At 37.2% G+C, this 10193-nt stretch overlaps 2 long non-coding RNA genes across 2 annotated transcripts in view; one reads left to right on the top strand and one right to left on the bottom strand.

Moving 5' to 3' along the window:
• Positions 1-310: 310 nt before the first annotated feature.
• Positions 311-5072, bottom strand: LOC310732713. The gene is made up of 3 exons (XR_014535537.1): positions 4828-5072; positions 1151-1485; positions 311-455 (listed from the first exon to the last, which is right to left on the bottom strand). It is a non-coding gene; the product is annotated as an uncharacterized lncRNA (long non-coding RNA).
• Positions 5073-10035: 4963 nt separating this feature from the next.
• Positions 10036-10193, top strand: part of LOC310731714 — a 2325-nt gene continuing 2167 nt past the window's right edge. Inside the window, exon 1 of the long non-coding RNA XR_014535283.1 lies at positions 10036-10111. This is a non-coding gene — a long non-coding RNA (uncharacterized lncRNA). The remainder of the gene's footprint in view (positions 10112-10193) is intronic.

Genomic DNA, 10193 nt, shown 5'->3' with positions numbered 1-10193 from the left:
TGATTCTTCTACTTCTCTCCTATTTTGATGAGAAAGAGGACCTCCTTCTTCATTATGTAGAAGAGACAAGCCTCGCAAAGGATGTAGAGTTGGAAAACCTGCCTGTGGCGCCTTGCGTTATTGTGTGTGGTAAGTATAAGTATTTACATATTTTCCACAACACAGACTAATAACTCAGTTTACAAATATATTCTAGTTAAAAGTTTAGAAACACTAGAAGCTAAATACTGTACGATATTACATCTAAATATTAAGTGAACCATCCCTCCTAGGTGCCTTTTCATACCTTTGCAGGAATTCAAGCACCGATGCCAGTTCAGTAGGATAGTGAATGTTGAAACAGTAGTAACTGCCGAACATTAGGCAAACAGCAGCGATGAAAGTAGTGATGTCATCGTTCACAATCTTGCGGTCCACACTGAGCATGAATCGAACAGTAGCATAGCAGGAGCGTCCTGTGGATACATTTCAATTCAATGAAGACATGTAAAAGTAGCAAGGTAATTGTGTATTTACATATATGACTATCATACACAGCAGTTTATTTAGTACTGCCCTGAAAAACTATCACATAATATAGTTCTACACATTCTACAACATTACTAACTCCATTTAATAAAATGACCTAGTTCAAAAGGTTTAGATACCCCAAATGCTTAATTCTCTCTAATGTTACATAAAAGATGAACATTCTGTTTTGTTGTTTATTAGTCTCAATTAATTTGAGACATTAAAGAAAATCCACCAGGTCCTGAACATGCTTTGAATTTCCAGCATCCAAATTTCTGACCATGACCCTCATCTTTTAACACTAATGACAATAAGACTCAAACAACTATTACCCGAGTCTCTGAAATGTCCACATTATTTGAAGACAATCTCCAAATGATAGTCAGTGGTAGAAAGGGGCTAAATATGCAGAACATGTCAAAAGGCAGATAACGTGCTAAGACTGGGTTAATTTTTAAAAGTTTTAAGTTTCAGATTAAACAAGACACTTGTGAACAATAATTACAAAACAGAAATGCTCATGATTTATGTAATATTGTACAGTATTCAGCATCAAGTGTATCAACTTTTAAACTAAACAATTTTTGTAAACTGATTTATTAGTCTTTGTTGTGGAAAATATGTAAAAACTTATACTTACCACATACAATAATGCAAGGTGTCACAGGCAGGTTTTCCAACTCTACATCCTTTGAGGCTTGTCTCTTCTACATAATGAAGAAGGAGCTCCTCTTTCTCATCAAAATAGGAGAGAAGTAGAAGAATCATGTCTTTCACATCCTCAGAGCAACCATTTCTCTGTCCTCTCAAAACTTGTAATATTGTGATAGCCTGTAAGACATGCTTGTTCTTGGTTGCACAAACATTCCTCATGAAGTTCAACAGCCTATTTCCTTTTTTGTCAATGCTGTTCAGGAAGGTCTCTATAAGTGGCATCCCTGTGAGGTCTTTAAAATGCACTTCCATTCCACTTTCCTGAAACAAAAATGGCCAGTCATCAGTGAGGATTTTTATGTCTGTTCCTTTGTTGATATCTTTTTGTTGACTGTAGTATGTAGACTTCATAAGAACCTTCACTTCCTCTTCATTCCAGTCAGTTGTTTGTGACAGACTCCTCATCTTCTCTTTTTTTCAACTGCTGACTTTCAGCAGTTTCACTGAGGGGCATAAATCGAACTTCCCAATTAATGCAGCCGTATGTATACTGGACTGCAGCTCTTTTTTTCAGGTGAGACTTCCTCAGTGTCACATTCCTCTGTATTATGAACACGCTTTTTTATTTTTGGTGTGCTGGTCCTTCTTGCATTTTCGACCCTGGCTTAAAATTGTTTGACCAAGGAGTAGTATCCAGGACCAATCACACACTCTTCAATCACATCTTGCAAAAATTTTGGATATTTAGCAACCATACTTTTGGTGACCACTGTTAAATTCTTCCTACTTGGACAAGTACAAACTTTCATCATTGCCGCAACAACAATCCTCACCATTTCCCTACGCAACCGAGGAGTTGGTCTTTTCTGTCTCTCAAGTGCCTGCATTAATTCCTCAGGAAACTTATTCCATGGGACTTCAAAGCTGTCCACCCAGTTTACACTAGGAGGGGAGGTGTTGGGAGATGAGCATGAAGAACTCTGTCCCAGAGACTGTTTGCTTTGGGGTGTCGGAAATTTGTGCTGTAAAAAATAGTCACTTGTACGTACTTAGTTGGACAAGGAATAATTCAACCAAAATGAAAAATATCACTGTTTATTGCCCTATTGTTATTCCAAAGCAGGCACTAATTTAAAATGACAAGATTGTCTTTACAGTTGAACAATTATTTTAATGATCACAATCATTTGATTGCTTTACTGTTACTGTATAATAAACAGAATATAAAGTCTATTAAATAGAACAAATAACAAAAAGTAATAAAAGTAATTTTAATTTTTGATAACAAAAATAATGTCTGAACGTTAAAGAGAGAGTTCACCCCAAAATTAAGATTCTGTCATTATTTACTTCCATTTATAGTTGGAAGAATTTCAGTAACCAAACAGACCTCATCCCTGCTTAGTTACTGACATTCTTCCAACTATCTTCTTGTGTGTTTAGCAGAACAAAGACATGTATACAGGTTTGGAACAAACTGAGGGTGAGTAACTAATGACAATTTTAATTTTGGGGTCAACTATCCCTTTAAGGTTTTTGTAACGGAAAGAAATACATGGACTTACTGGTCTCCTTTAGAACAGAAATAAATTTCCTGGCTTGAATGGGTCTCAGTACAGCTGCCAGATCTGATTCCTCAAGAAATCTGAAATCACTTTGGGTCTCCACTCCAAGTGATTTTAAGGTGTCCTCAAGAGATTTTTTTGGTTGTGATTGGAAGGTCAGGTAATACAGCATCAATGGCATTGCTGCTGCTTGAAATGTTTAACTCTGATTCACCCATTTCTAAAAAACAATAAAAAAAATAATTAACATAAATAAACCAAAAGGTATGAGAAAATACTGATCAACAATCATGTTCAGTGTGATGTCACACTGTGCTTTAATGGAATTACCCTTTTTTCATTCATCATATATGATGTTAAAGGATAGAAATCTGCCAGATCATTGATTTTCATACAATGCATTATTTCAGTCTGATGTTTCAATTCATGCAAATGGTATTCAGGAATGAATTCTGCTACATACTTTCTCAGCAGAAAATTAACAACTTCATCTTTTATTAGAATAAGTACAAGTTCTCCAAACTCTATTAAATTCATATTATGTGTTACAAGAAACTGGCCTTGTTTGTATAACGTACCCCTGTACATTACTTCTGCTGAGACTTTGGTATTGTTCTCTGTAAATCCAAACTGCCTCACTGCATCTTTAACAGAACCACCATACAGCTCCAGGGAAAATGCAGTGCTGTTTTTTTACCGTCAAAATTAGATCACACATAGACCCTTCTGACAAAGCATTACAAGTGACATGTGGTCTGTACTTGATCTTATATGAGGTGGTAAATTAGCCAGAGACAGGTATACAGCTAGAACTTTGTGCTTGCTTTTTGCTGAACCTAATGGGTTCACCACCTCAAAAGAATCTTGATATAGAATTATTTTGAGACATGATGGGTTTTGAGAAAAGAACTCATTGGTTTTGTATACCTGACCATCACTGACATCACAAAGCACATCAGTGCACGGTAAGCATTTATCCTGTGCAGCACAATTCCGCTATAAGTCAGACTCCAATTAACATCTCAAAGTGTCTTTCAACGGAATGTAGTAGGCAAACCTCTGTGACCTTGTTTTATCTATTCCTAAGTATAACTTTACAGGTTCTGTGTATCTGAACATTTTTTAAAAGCCTTTGTTCTTTAAAAATTGGTTCTTATTGGTCCTTCATGACTAATGCTAAATAGGTTAGATTCCTTCATGACATTACATATTCTACCAATGTGCTCATCTGTTAACTCGAAATCACTTTTCAGAAATGCGCTCAATTTATTCAAAGTATATGTCTGTCCCAGTTTGTGTATGCTCTGCATCTCTTCAACAATGTTTTGTATAGTTGATGCTGGCAGAAGAAACTGCCCTTGTAATTTCAAGTAGAAAAGACATATTTCTGAGAAACAGGTAATTGAAATTTCCACCTTCATCAGTCTCACTCAATCTCTCTGTAGGGCCTGTAACTAAAGGTTCCGTTTCAAGAGACTGAGAAACTGTCTCCTTGTAAAGATCACTAATGCTGTCCATGGAACACTCTGTGTTTCCTGGACATGTGGGATGTAAACGATGACTTTACAGTGAACGTGTGGTCGCATCCCGTCACCGGACAAGTTACAACACGCCCTTCGAGGATATGTTCCTTTAAGTGAGCTATTAGTAATTTGATATTGCGACACTGGTGCTGGCACAAAGTAATATTACACGTAAACACTGTAAGGACATTTGCAGTAGCAACATGTGAATCCATGTTATGTTTACGGTAAAAATGAGCCTTAAATGCCCCGTATGAACAAAACGTTTCATTGCAATCTGTAGCGGCGCACTTGAACACACCTCGTGGTTCATTACGGTGAAGTTTGACATGTAAAACATGCTCCCGAAGGGTTTGTACTGATATTCCACAGAAATAACAGCTAAACATTTTAACCAGGTGAACAAACACACACTCTACTGCTGTTTTAAACACTTAAATGATGTTTCACATTCCGGGCTGGAGTTTGCAAGTCGGACTATATGCGCTGCCTAGACTCATGTTTAAATCCACACACTGATTAAAACAGTTTAATCCAATGTGCCCATACACATTTATCTTAAGGAATATTTTTACCTATTTGTAGTTCAGCTCCGACAATGCTTCGAAAGAATCGCCATTTGGCCACTGCTCAAATGCGAGAAAGCAAACGCTGCCGTGTGCTCCGACCAATCAGTATTCAGCCAATCAAACTCTTTGCACACTGGCGCCAAGGCGCAATGTTTATCATGATTGGATGATGCTTAATGTTTACCTTTTTAAATGCTTATAAAGTTTTTCCTACCTTAAAACAAACTCCTGAGGACAGTGACAAAACAGATTTTAGAAATTTTGATCACACAACATGAAAACTGTAAAATGACTGTTAATTACAGCAAAACAATATTTCAGTTCTCAAAATCAAAGTGTCAAGGTGGACATTTTTAAGCTTTTTAGGCAGACCGTTTAAGCATACAATTTTTTTTTTTTTTTTTAGAAGTCGGTATATTGCAACTTTACATAGACAAAGATGATTTTATCAAACATATGTAATAATTATTTATGTCCTCTGGCCTGCATTGTGGTTTTCAATTGCACACTGCACAGAGGTGTCAAATATGTTTATGTATTTGTAATAAGATTAGGAGGGCAATTCAATGAAACAATTAAGTTTTCACCAAAGGTATTTTCACATTCATGACATGTTTATTTCCCTTTTGTAAAATAGAAAGACAAAATAATAATTTTTATGGTAACTAATACAGTATACTGTAAATTGTACTGCAATAAACTGTTATGTTTTTAACTGTTAAATTTAAGGTCTTACTCTGTAAAACTAATTACAGTTTTTTTTTACTGTAAATTCTACGGTTATTGCAAGTTATGTGAAATACGGTTCTATCCTGTAGCATTTATACGGTATTTTACTGTTAAATTTACGGACATTTTTTACAGTGTACTCTTAATAGTTTCTAAAAGATAAAATCTGAATGTTCAGAAATGTAACTTCTCTCTTCTAGCTCCCAGCTGGTGTGATTACATGATGCTTTGAATTCACTGTGGTTACTTATAATAAAAAATAGTTTAACAGCATTTACATATTTAATGTTTTTCCTTAGTTTAGTTTCCTGTCTGCTTTGTAAAATATAGGTTTTAACTGTAATTATTACAAAATAAACCTTTAAATTAAACAGTTCTGAGCTGTAAAAAAGATGGTTATGAACCGTAATTATTAAAATGTAAACCCTGTATTTTGATGGGTATAAACTGCATTTTATAACAACATAAACATTGATTAGACAGTTATAAACCGTAAAAAACACAATTAAAATCCGTTAAATATACAGTACAATGGGTGCAATCCTGTAAAACCAATATCGTTCCTACCGTACTTTTGATGGTAAAGTTCTGGCAACCACTTTAACAGTGTAGTGTTACAAAACAAAAACAGTAAAAGATATGGAATCCCGGGCTTGAGCCTCCTCTCTATTAGCAGGTGTCAACGTTTAATATGCACCACCTTTCATTTCAAACCTTTTATTTCTGGGCAGTAGCATTAAGGAAACTAAATGATTGTAGGAAAATGTAGCCAATGAGTGCAGGATTCTAACAATATATGGAAGAATTTTATTCCCTACGTGGGCAAGTTCTTAGTTTTATTAAGTCAAGTCAAGTTTATTTCTATTGCGCTTTTCACAACAGACATTGTCTCAAAGCAGCTTTACAGAAATCAACAGTGAAGGTGAATGGTGTGCATTTATCCCTGATGAGCAGCCATGGCAACTGACAAGGAAAAACTACCTTAGATGTTATGAGGAAGAAACCTTGAGATCGGGATCTGCTTCTTCAAAGGTCCATAATCTTCATGAGGTGGGACGTGACTGGAGCTGGCCAAACCTCAGGAAGCCTCGGGATGGGGAGAGAAAGAGAAGCAGTGGAGAGAAATTAGTGTAGCTGCTGTTCATGATATTAATAGCACAAGTTGATAATGTGCATGTGATCAGATGTTCTGGAGCACAAGGTTATGATGTGAGACGTATGTTTTGTGTAGGCTCTGCTGAAGAGATACCTTTTTAATCTGCACTTAAACTGGGAGAGTGTGTCTGAGCCACGAACACTGTCAGGAAGACTATTCCAGAGTTTAGGAGCTAAATGTGAAAATTATCTACCACCTTTAGTGGACTTTGCTATTCTAGGAACTACTAGAAGTCCAGAGTTTTGAGATCTCAGGGAGCGTGACGGATTGTAGCGTGTTAAAAGACTGGATCGATACATGGGAGCCAAACCATTTAGAGTTTTATAAGTAAGAAGTAGTAGTTTGTAGTCGATTCGAAACTTGCAACTAACAGGTAGCCAGTGTAGGGACGATAAGGTTGGGGTTATATGATATTTTCTTGACCTTGTGAGAACTCTGGCTGCCGCATTCTGAACTAACTGAAGCTTGTTTGTTTAGGACATCCACCTAGTAATGCATTACAAAAGTCTATTCTGGAGGTCATGAACGCATGGACGAGCTTCTCTGCGTCAGATATAGATAACGTTTCTTAGCTCAGAAATATTTCTAAGGTGGAAGAAGCTGTTTTTGTAACTTGGTTGATATGATTTTTGAAAGACAAGTTGTAGTCTAAAATAACTCCCAGGTCTTTTACCGTTGAACTAGTAGTTACAGAATATCCATCTAAATGCAGGTTGAGATGCTGGAGCTTCTGTATACTGGTTTTTGGGCCGATGAGCAAAATCTGTCTTATCAGAATTTAATAGTAGAAAGTTATGGGTCATCCAATCTCTTATTTCTTAATCACACTCAGTAATCCAAGCTAATTGAGCTGTATTGCCTGTTATTACTCTTTAGAAAGTCTTAGTGGTCAAAGAGAGGAGCACGTGCACATTGACACACAAGAGAGTAGATGGTGCTCTCAGTTCTGCAAAAAACAGCTCTTTCCAGCTCGTGCTAACTGGACTTTGTTTACAAAAAAAAGAAAACAACTTTACAGTTTTATACAATGTTATACATTTTATTTCCCATTTGTTATTATAAGAGAAATGCTTGAAAAGTGTGTGTGTGTGTGTGTGTGTGTGTGTGTGTGTGTGTGTCACATCAATATGAATGGTCATGACTGTAAAACAAGAGATTGTCTGCTACCTGGTCATCAATATGAATGTTAACTCAATATCAATATCCAAACATGTAGAACAAAAGCCTTTTCTATGCAGACTGTATGAAGAAGTATGAATGAACACCTGAGTTTAGCAGGAGGCTCTCAAACAGGGGGAGGGAGAAAAGGATCAGACATAGTCTCAGATAAATGTTTGTAGGAATCTCATTTGTTATTAAAATAAAATGTTAAATATAATCTCATGAGACATGTGGCTTTTAACCCAGCACTTTTCTGAATTGCTCCAGGACTGATTTAATGTTTTTATATATGAATAGAAATGTATTTTTTTTATTTTTTAACAGTACTTCATCTATAACTTATCTTTTTGAGCAATATCAACTTTGAATTATGGACAGTAAAGCTTTAAGTGTTTTAATAATATTTGATGTGTTTTCTTATTAAATATATTTAAATTGTGTATGTAGCCCACTTTTATCAGGAACTGTTAACATTTAAATCGTAGGGCATTTCAGCTGTGAGTCCCTTTTCTCTTCAGCACCACATTGGCCTGAAGATGGATCCATTCTGTGATGTCATTCCCCACACTCATTTTCTCTCTCTCTCTCGCTCTCTCTCTCTCTCTCTTAATCCGTCTCTTTGTCCTTCATGTCATTGCTTATGTAATATTTGATTAATCACGGATGTGGTTTTGTTCTCTGCACTTTTGCATCACACTTTTGAATCACAAAAGGACGTATAATGATTGTATTCGGTAACCTTAACCCTACCCAATCTGTTCTCCCATCCGATATGTACCAACACTCACACTACCTGATCTGTACTCACACGCCTTGATCTGTACTGACACTTACGCTACCCAATCTGAACAATCCCTACTGACACTTTTTTGAATACCTTGACATTTAACAGCTGCCCTCCAACACACAAAGGAAGGAAATGTCCTGGACCCGGTTTTCACCTGCCCTACCCCAGCTACAGACATGACTGCCACTCCACTTCCAAACTCTGATCATCACCTGGTTTCATTTTCAATCTCTGTTCCTATTCAACCTAACAATAATTTAAATGTTTCTCTTATCCATCCTAACCTTCACTCCATCTCTCCCTCCTCTGTAGCTTCCTGTACTCTTTCATCGCCTCCTGAACCTGACTCCTTTTCCTCTCTATCCTTGGATGTTGCTACTGATTCCTTCCTCTCATCTCTTTCCTCAACTATGGACCTCCTTTGCCCCTTGACTACAAAACCCAAAAAGACTTCTTGTCCCACACCCTGGCTGTCAGAAGTTTTTTCCGCAGCAATCGACGAGATTGTGAGATCAGCAGAGAGGAAGTGGAAGAAATTACAACTCGATGTAGACCTTGCATCTTACCGTGCACTCCTCACCAAATTTTATTTGGATGTGACTTCTGCTAAAACTGTCTTCTACAAGGAAAAGCTCGAGGCCTCTACACAAGATCCTCATAAGCTCCACAATATCATCTTTTCACTACTCAACCCCCCTGCCACACCTGCTCCATCGTCTTTGACTGCTAATGACTTTGCCTCCTTCTATGGCGAAAAGATTAAGAAAATCTGCCAGACCTTCACTTCCTCCGCAACAATGACTACACAACACAGCCAGCAATCCACTACATCTGTCTGTACTGACATTGCCCAATCTGTACTGACACTACTGATACTACCCATCTGTACTGACTCTATTTAATCCGTACTAACACTAATCGATCTGCACTGACACTACTCAATCTGTACTGAGACTAACCTATGCATACTGACACTACCCACTCTGTACTGAGATGGAACTGTAAGCACAAATAAATTAAACTAATTGTAGTGACTAGGGGGTAAAGGTTATGGTTCGGGTAGGGTAAGGTTTAAGGGTTATGGATAGGGATTAGGTTTAGGTTTTAGGCTTATGGGTTGGGGTTGGAGTTAGGGTTAGGGGTTAGGTTTTAGGGTTTAGGGTTAGGTTTAGGGTTGGGGTTAAGTTTAGTGGTTAGGCTTAGGATTTAGGGTTATGTTTAGGTTTTAGGGTTAGGTTTAGAGTCAGAGGTAGGTGCTAACCTGTTTGCACAGGCCTTCAATGCTCCTAATAAGACTGTATTCACCACTCATTTAAGCCTTGGGGATAAACAGTACCTAGTTTCTGAATCCAAATTCTCTCTGCTCTTTTCCTCAGGGGCACAGACCATTGTGGGTTTGCCTGTATGACCATGACTCTTATGGATTCCAATCCATGTTCCCGGAAGTGTTTGACCAGGTAAGCCATTTGTTATTCTTTGAAGATATTGTGTTTGTGTTGTGTCATTCTGATCAAGATGGTGTTACCCGTCTCTCCAACA

The sequence above is a fragment of the Silurus aristotelis genome (genome assembly GCF_946808225.1).
Source record: "Silurus aristotelis genome assembly, chromosome: 10".
Lineage (NCBI taxonomy): Eukaryota > Metazoa > Chordata > Actinopteri > Siluriformes > Siluridae > Silurus > Silurus aristotelis.
Note: the sequence above shows the minus strand (reverse complement) of the source record. Positions and strands in the feature narration are given on the sequence as shown.